Source organism: Musa acuminata, unplaced genomic scaffold, assembly GCF_036884655.1.
Source record: "Musa acuminata AAA Group cultivar baxijiao unplaced genomic scaffold, Cavendish_Baxijiao_AAA HiC_scaffold_1126, whole genome shotgun sequence".
In the NCBI taxonomy this organism is placed as follows: Eukaryota; Viridiplantae; Streptophyta; class Magnoliopsida; order Zingiberales; family Musaceae; genus Musa; species Musa acuminata.
The window spans coordinates 6,814,246-6,821,745 of NW_027021339.1; positions in this window are offsets into that span (position 1 = coordinate 6,814,246).

The following is a 7,500-nucleotide window of genomic DNA, read 5'->3' on the forward strand; positions in this document are numbered from 1 at the left end:
GGCCCGTTTTTGGGCTGTTTTGGCCTGTTTATGGTCCGTTCTTGCGTGGTGCGGTGACCGTCGTGAGCGGAGCAAAACGTCAGCCATCTCAGCACCCTGGAACCCCCCGGGTGGCACAGGGCTGGATGGGGCTTTCGTATATAGCAGGGACGGTGCTGCCTCTCGCTTCGCTCGCTGTCCGCCGCTCGCCGCTCGCTCGCGCAGCCAAAAATGGCCAGTTTTGGCCCGTTTTTGGGCCGTTTTGGCCAGTTTTTGGCCTGTTCTTGCATTGCGCGGTGACCGTCGAGAGCGGAGCAAAACGTCAGCCATCTCAGCACCCTGGAACCCCCCGGGTGGCACAGGGCTGGATGGGGCTTTCGTATAGCAGGGACGGTGCTGCCTCTCGCTTCGCTCGCTGTCCGCCGCTCGCCGCTCGCTCGTGCAGCCAAAAATGGCCAGTTTTGGCCCGTTTTTGGGCCGTTTTGGCCAGTTTTTGGCCTGTTCTTGCATTGCGCGGTGACCGTCGAGAGCGGAGCAAAACGTCAGCCATCTCAGCACCCTGGAACCCCCCGGGTGGCACAGGGCTGGATGGGGCTTTCGTATAGCAGGGACGGTGCTGCCTCTCGCTTCGCTCGCTGTCCGCCGCTCGCCGCTCGCTCGTGCAGCCAAAAATGGCCAGTTTTGGCCCGTTTTTGGGCCGTTTTGGCCAGTTTTTGGCCTGTTCTTGCATTGCGCGGTGACCGTCGAGAGCGGAGCAAAACGTCAGCCATCTCAGCACCCTGGAACCCCCCGGGTGGCACAGGGCTGGATGGGGCTTTCGTATAGCAGGGACGGTGCTGCCTCTCGCTTCGCTCGCTGTCCGCCGCTCGCCGCTCGCTCGTGCAGCCAAAAATGGCCAGTTTTGGCCCGTTTTTGGGCCGTTTTGGCCAGTTTTTGGCCTGTTCTTGCATTGCGCGGTGACCGTCGAGAGCGGAGCAAAACGTCAGCCATCTCAGCACCCTGGAACCCCCCGGGTGGCACAGGGCTGGATGGGGCTTTCGTATAGCAGGGACGGTGCTGCCTCTCGCTTCGCTCGCTGTCCGCCGCTCGCCGCTCGCTCGTGCAGCCAAAAATGGCCAGTTTTGGCCCGTTTTTGGGCCGTTTTGGCCAGTTTTTGGCCTGTTCTTGCATTGCGCGGTGACCGTCGAGAGCGGAGCAAAACGTCAGCCATCTCAGCACCCTGGAACCCCCCGGGTGGCACAGGGCTGGATGGGGCTTTCGTATAGCAGGGACGGTGCTGCCTCTCGCTTCGCTCGCTGTCCGCCGCTCGCCGCTCGCTCGCGCAGCCAAAAATGGCCAGTTTTGGCCCGTTTTTGGGCCGTTTTGGCCAGTTTTTGGCCTGTTCTTGCATTGCGCGGTGACCGTCGAGAGCGGAGCAAAACGTCAGCCATCTCAGCACCCTGGAACCCCCCGGGTGGCACAGGGCTGGATGGGGCTTTCGTATAGCAGGGACGGTGCTGCCTCTCGCTTCGCTCGCTGTCCGCCGCTCGCCGCTCGCGCAGCCAAAAATGGCCAGTTTTGGCCCGTTTTTGGGCCGTTTTGGCCAGTTTTTGGCCTGTTCTTGCATTGCGCGGTGACCGTCGAGAGCGGAGCAAAACGTCAGCCATCTCAGCACCCTGGAACCCCCCGGGTGGCACAGGGCTGGATGGGGCTTTCGTATAGCAGGGACGGTGCTGCCTCTCGCTTCGCTCGCTGTTCGCCGCTCGCCGCTCGCTCGCGCAGCCAAAAATGGCCAGTTTTGGCCCGTTTTTGGGCTGTTTTGGCCAGTTTTTGGCCTGTTCTTGCGTGGTGCGGTGACCGTCGTGAGCGGAGCAAAACGTCAGCCATCTCAGCACCCTGGAACCCCCCGGGTGGCACAGGGCTGGATGGGGCTTTCGTATAGCAGGGACGGTGCTGCCTCTCGCTTCGCTCGCTGTTCGCCGCTCGCCGCTCGCTCGCGCAGCCAAAAATGGCCAGTTTTGGCCCGTTTTTGGGCTGTTTTGGCCTGTTTTTGGGCTGTTCTTGTGTGGCGCGGTGACCGTCGTGAGCGGAGCAAAATGTCAGCCATCTCAGCACCCTGGAACCCCCCGGGTGGCACAGGGCTGGATGGGGCTTTCGTATAGCAGGGACGGTGCTGCCTCGCGCTTCGCTCGCTGTTCGCCGCTCTCCGCTCGCTCGCGCAGCAAAAAATGGCCAGTTTTGGCCCGTTTTTGGGCTGTTTTGGCCAGTTTTTGGCCTGTTCTTGCGTGCCGCGGCGACCGTCGTGAGCGGAGCAAAACGTCAGCCATCTCAGCACCCTGGAACCCCCCGGGTGGCACAGGGCTGGATGGGGCTTTCGTATAGCAGGGACGGTGCTGCCTCTCGCTTCGCTCGCTGTCCGCCGCTCGCTGCTCGCTCGCGCAGCCAAAAATGGCCAGTTTTGGCCCGTTTTTGGGCTGTTTTGGCCTGTTTTTGGGCTGTTCTTGTGTGCCGCGGCGACCGTCGTGAGCGGAGCAAAATGTCAGCCATCTCAGCACCCTGGAACCCCCCGGGTTGTCACGACCTTAGCTGGTTTTGCCTAAGGCGTGCGGCACCCTTGCGTGTCCGTCCGCAAAGGTCAGCCTCCCCGAAGCCTCCCATTGTCCCTTAGGACCACCAAAAGAGAGAACGGGTTAGAGAGAACGCCTCAAACGGGATCCACAAGCAAACATGTCCGAAAAACACTTCATAGACAATGCAAATTACAAACAGACTTTACAAGCTCTGAACAGTGGCACAACAAAGGGTAAAATGGTCCATTATAGACCGAAAAGCTCTCTCACGTGTCCACATGACACAACCTTTATTTACAAGCCTAAAGAGGCCACCAACCCAACTAAAATGGGACTTATAAGCCTTCGGCCCCCTTTTACATTCTGTACAAGGCATGAACATGCCAAAAGACACGGACACACATAAGCATTATATCCAACGTCTTGTTGAGAAGTTTGTCCGTGACATTCTCCCCCACTTATCCCTTCGACGTCCTCGTCGAAGCCTTTGTGAACACTGCAACTCTTCGCCTTTGCTGAGTCTTCAATCTTCTGCTCCAGCTGCAATGCGCCTCCTGGCTCCCAGCTGCTCTCCGCTGCTGTTTTTTTTTTTTTTTTTGAGTAGTCGAACCTTTGATCCGCCATGCTGCTTCAACTCACCAATGACTCTGACTTTGGTGTGGGGTTGGCTGAGTTGTGTTGATCCTCGTTGATTCCTGCGGATCCACCAAATGAAGGAAAAGACCATTCTTACTGCGCCAGTTTCTCAAAATTTCCACATGCTGCTTGAACTGGGTGGATGCTTGTTGGAGCTTTAACGAGCATCGCCTCGCAAACTTCTAAAGTTTTGGGTCCTTCCTCCACAAAATCTACTCATTGACTCTTCTTTCAGTTAGTTGTCACATCCAAGTAGGTTCGCATCACTTCCGCTTTCGATTGGCATTTCGTTGGGAAATGAGGCGGACAATCTACTCTCAGTAGCACTGATCACCGTTGGTGAGGATTTGACAACTATTGTCTTCCATTATCTTCGAAGGGTCTTTGAACTTGTGCAGAGCTCCTCTGCTGGATAGATAAGAGAACTGGGGTACTCGGTTTCGCCCATTCTCTTAAGAGTTGAGAAGGCAAAGGTTACTTGACTTCGCCCGCCTCCTCGAGGTTGTACTTCATGCATCGAGCTGGTTACTGGCCTTCGCCTGCTCTTTGCTCACACTTCTGAAGCACTTGAAGTGTTTGCACTCCTTGCATTGAGTTAGCTACTGTGATTCACCTTCTCAATGCCATCGAACTTCTGGAATGCGAGAAGTTTTCACCCCAACTTGGAGTAATTCTCTGATAGATGAGGTCGCCTCTGGGATTGTACCGTCTTCTCCATCAACCCTGCCGCCTACTCCACTGAGTAGCAAAGGTACAGCACCGCGTACTGCCAGCTTCGTTCCTTGGTCGTGCACTCTTGCATGACCCGAAGTCCTTCACTTACGGCTGTCTTGATGAGAAGCACGCTGACACCGGTCTTACGAAGTTCCTCGGCCTCTGCCCTTCAGCCTTGTCCCGGTACTTGGAGATTGCCTCTGCATGCTCCACCTCCTCGGCCCCTTTCATGACCAAACGCTCTCCCTCCGTGAGAGCAAAGGATCTGTGACTTTCACGGAAGTCCCGCCTCTGCGGTACCATGGCGCTACCATGCCCATGGCACTACTATCCGTCGCCTCGCCTCTGAATCCCTTTTCTTCATGATCAGTAGAGATGTCTCCGTGGCACTCCTCTGAGTCCACCTCCATTCTAACTGATGCTTGATTTTGGGTAGCTAAGTCCCTCTGGACTCGTCGTCGCTTCCTCGCCCCTTTCGACCCCCTGCTTCAACACCTCTGTGTTCTCCAAGCAGCTCCTTCTGGTCGATGGAAAGACAGACTGCACTCCCATGCATGGCCTCTGCCATCGCATTGTAGGGTTTGCACCAATTCTGTTCTCCATAGCTTCCTTGGTAGCAACGTTCGCTTACTCGGCCTTGTCCTCTGACTTGCCGGGCTCCCTTAAGCGAATATGAGCTCTGGAGCAGTCCAACTCTCCAGCTGCTTCGATCATACCTCTGCATGATCAAGTCCCTCCCATGGGACTCACTGGTACTTGCATTCGAACTTTTCCCTTGGTGGAACCCAGCCCCCATATGCTGATGACCAAGGTTTTCATCCGATGCAAAATTCGGTGCACGCCCGGAAGACCCGCCTCTGCGGTACCATGGCCTTCAATCCTTGAATCCATAGCCCTTCTTACCGTCGTGTTGTTCACCAAAGCGGAGCTCCCAGTAGCTCCCGATCATACCTCCATATGACCACATCCCTCACGGGACGAGTTGTGTGTATCGCATTGCCACGAACTGTTCCACCACGATCCGCTGCACCATGTCGCCTCCTGGTGACATCTCCATTGCATTCTGATCCTTGGGGAATAAACTCGAATTGTGAACCCTCCATGTGTGGCCTCTGCCAATACATCGCCGGGTCTCTTCCACCTTCGATTTTGTTCGCTCCTTTGGCAATCGATCTTCATCCACCCACTCGTGGGTCACACCTAGATGAAGCACCGCTCTAGGACAGTCCGTCGCCTAGTAGCTCCCGAAGTCCGCCGACTTCGCTGTAATTTGTGCACCATTGCCTAGATCCTGGGCCTCTGCCCCTACCAGCACAATCTCTGCTGCGCACCGCTTCCTTCCTAGCAACTCGAATGGCAACACTGTGGCATATTCTTCAAGAGTACCCGCCTCTGCGTCCTCTTGCCCCGTGCTAAGGCCTTCTGAACTCAACTTCGCCTCCGCAAATTGAGTCGCCTTAGTTCCTTCATCAAATGCTCCTCCGAGATAAGGTGCATGTGCCCCGAAGCTCCCTTCGTCTTTGGCACCATGCAAGATGAGTCCGCTCCGTCAGAATGAAAGACCCATGGAACAACATGATCCCACTCTTGCCTCTGCAAGAGTTCATGTCCTTGACCTCTGTCTAAGGAAAGCACTGTGCCTCTGCTCCATGTTCCAACTTCTACGCTGGCTTCCTCCATGCGGCTTGGGTACTTCGCCAAGTTACACCCAAGTTGCTCCGCTCCTCGTTTCTGCATTGAGTCGATGGTGGCCCTCGCGCCCACCGTTCCACGGGTCAGCCCTCCCTTGAGTCCGATCTCCACATCGACTCCAAGTGTGCCTTCATTTAAGTTGCTTCAGGTCGCTCCCCCACTTGATCTCGCAATGCATCCACCAATGCATTCTCTCGAGCGAGATCATGCGACAACTCCTTGCCGCTTGCTCAGTCCATCGAGCTTCGTGGAGTTGTTGTTTGTTGAGGTACTCCTCCTCAACTTGTGAGGTCCGTCTCACAGGATTCTCCCTCTGGAGAGCCGGAACTTATCCCTCCTGGATAACTGTCCCATTGGAGAAACATCTCTCTTCGTTTCGGAGACCACCATCCCCTTGGACTACTCCGATCTGCTGAACAAACTGTGCATTGTTCTGCCTCCTGCAAACGCACTTGCTAGATTGCGACTCCTCGTCAATACAGCCACCGCTGCACCCCTCAAGGCCTAGCAACATGCTGAACTAGTTGCACACTTCAGCCTCCTCCGGATATATCCTTCGCATGCCGAAGAGAAAGTTTCAATGCTCCATGGTGCCGAGTCTCGGCCGCCTTGGGATGGCCACGAACATTCCGTCGTCCGCATACAAGCCCATGCATGAGTACCAAATTCTTCGAGTTAGCAATTCCCCTCACCTCTGTGAGCTTTGCATAACTCTTTTGGTCGTTGAGCAACTCATTCCACCTTGGAAGGTCTCATTCTTGCCAAGCGCCTCGCTTGCCTAGAGCACCATCAAGTATAGTTGTCAACGTTGAGCCGTAGCTCAAACTCAGCCACCCCAACCTTTGTGCGCTCCAAATTCTTCCAAGCTTGCCTGTTCTCGTGGTGCCTCTTGCGCGAAGGGTTGGCCATTCCTCTGAATGCCAATGCCAGATGCCCGCTCCTCTGAGCGACTCTTTTCCCTACATCTCCATGCCCGTTTTCCCTCAAACGGTCGCGCGTGTGCTGACTGCCCTCAACGCAGCCCTGCTAGGTCCCCCACGTTTGCATGTCAAGTGTTTCTATGAGTGCTTGTCCCGCTCTGATACCAAATGTCACGACCTTAGCTGGTTTTGCCTAAGGCGTGCGGCACCCTTGCGTGTCCGTCCGCAAAGGTCAGCCTCCCCGAAGCCTCCCATTGTCCCTTAGGACCACCAAAAGAGAGAACGGGTTAGAGAGAACGCCTCAAACGGGATCCACAAGCAAACATGTCCGAAAAACACTTCATAGACAATGCAAATTACAAACAGACTTTACAAGCTCTGAACAGTGGCACAACAAAGGGTAAAATGGTCCATTATAGACCGAAAAGCTCTCTCACGTGTCCACATGACACAACCTTTATTTACAAGCCTAAAGAGGCCACCAACCCAACTAAAATGGGACTTATAAGCCTTCGGCCCCCTTTTACATTCTGTACAAGGCATGAACATGCCAAAAGACACGGACACACATAAGCATTATATCCAACGTCTTGTTGAGAAGTTTGTCCGTGACAGGGTGGCACAGGGCTGGATGGGGCTTTCGTATAGCAGGGACGGTGCTGCCTCTCGCTTCGCTCGCTGTCCGCCGCTCGCCGCTCGCTCGCGCAGCCAAAAATGGCCAGTTTTGGCCCGTTTTTGGGCCGTTTTGGCCAGTTTTTGGCCTGTTCTTGCGTTGCGCGGTGACCGTCGAGAGCGGAGCAAAACGTCAGCCATCTCAGCACCCTGGAACCCCCCGGGTGGCACAGGGCTGGATGGGGCTTTCGTATAGCAGGGACGGTGCTGCCTCTCGCTTCGCTCGCTGTCCGCCGCTCGCCGCTCGCTCGCGCAGCCAAAAATGGCCAGTTTTGGCCCGTTTTTGGGCCGTTTTGGCCAGTTTTTGGCCTGTTCTTGCGTTGCGCGGTGACCGTCGA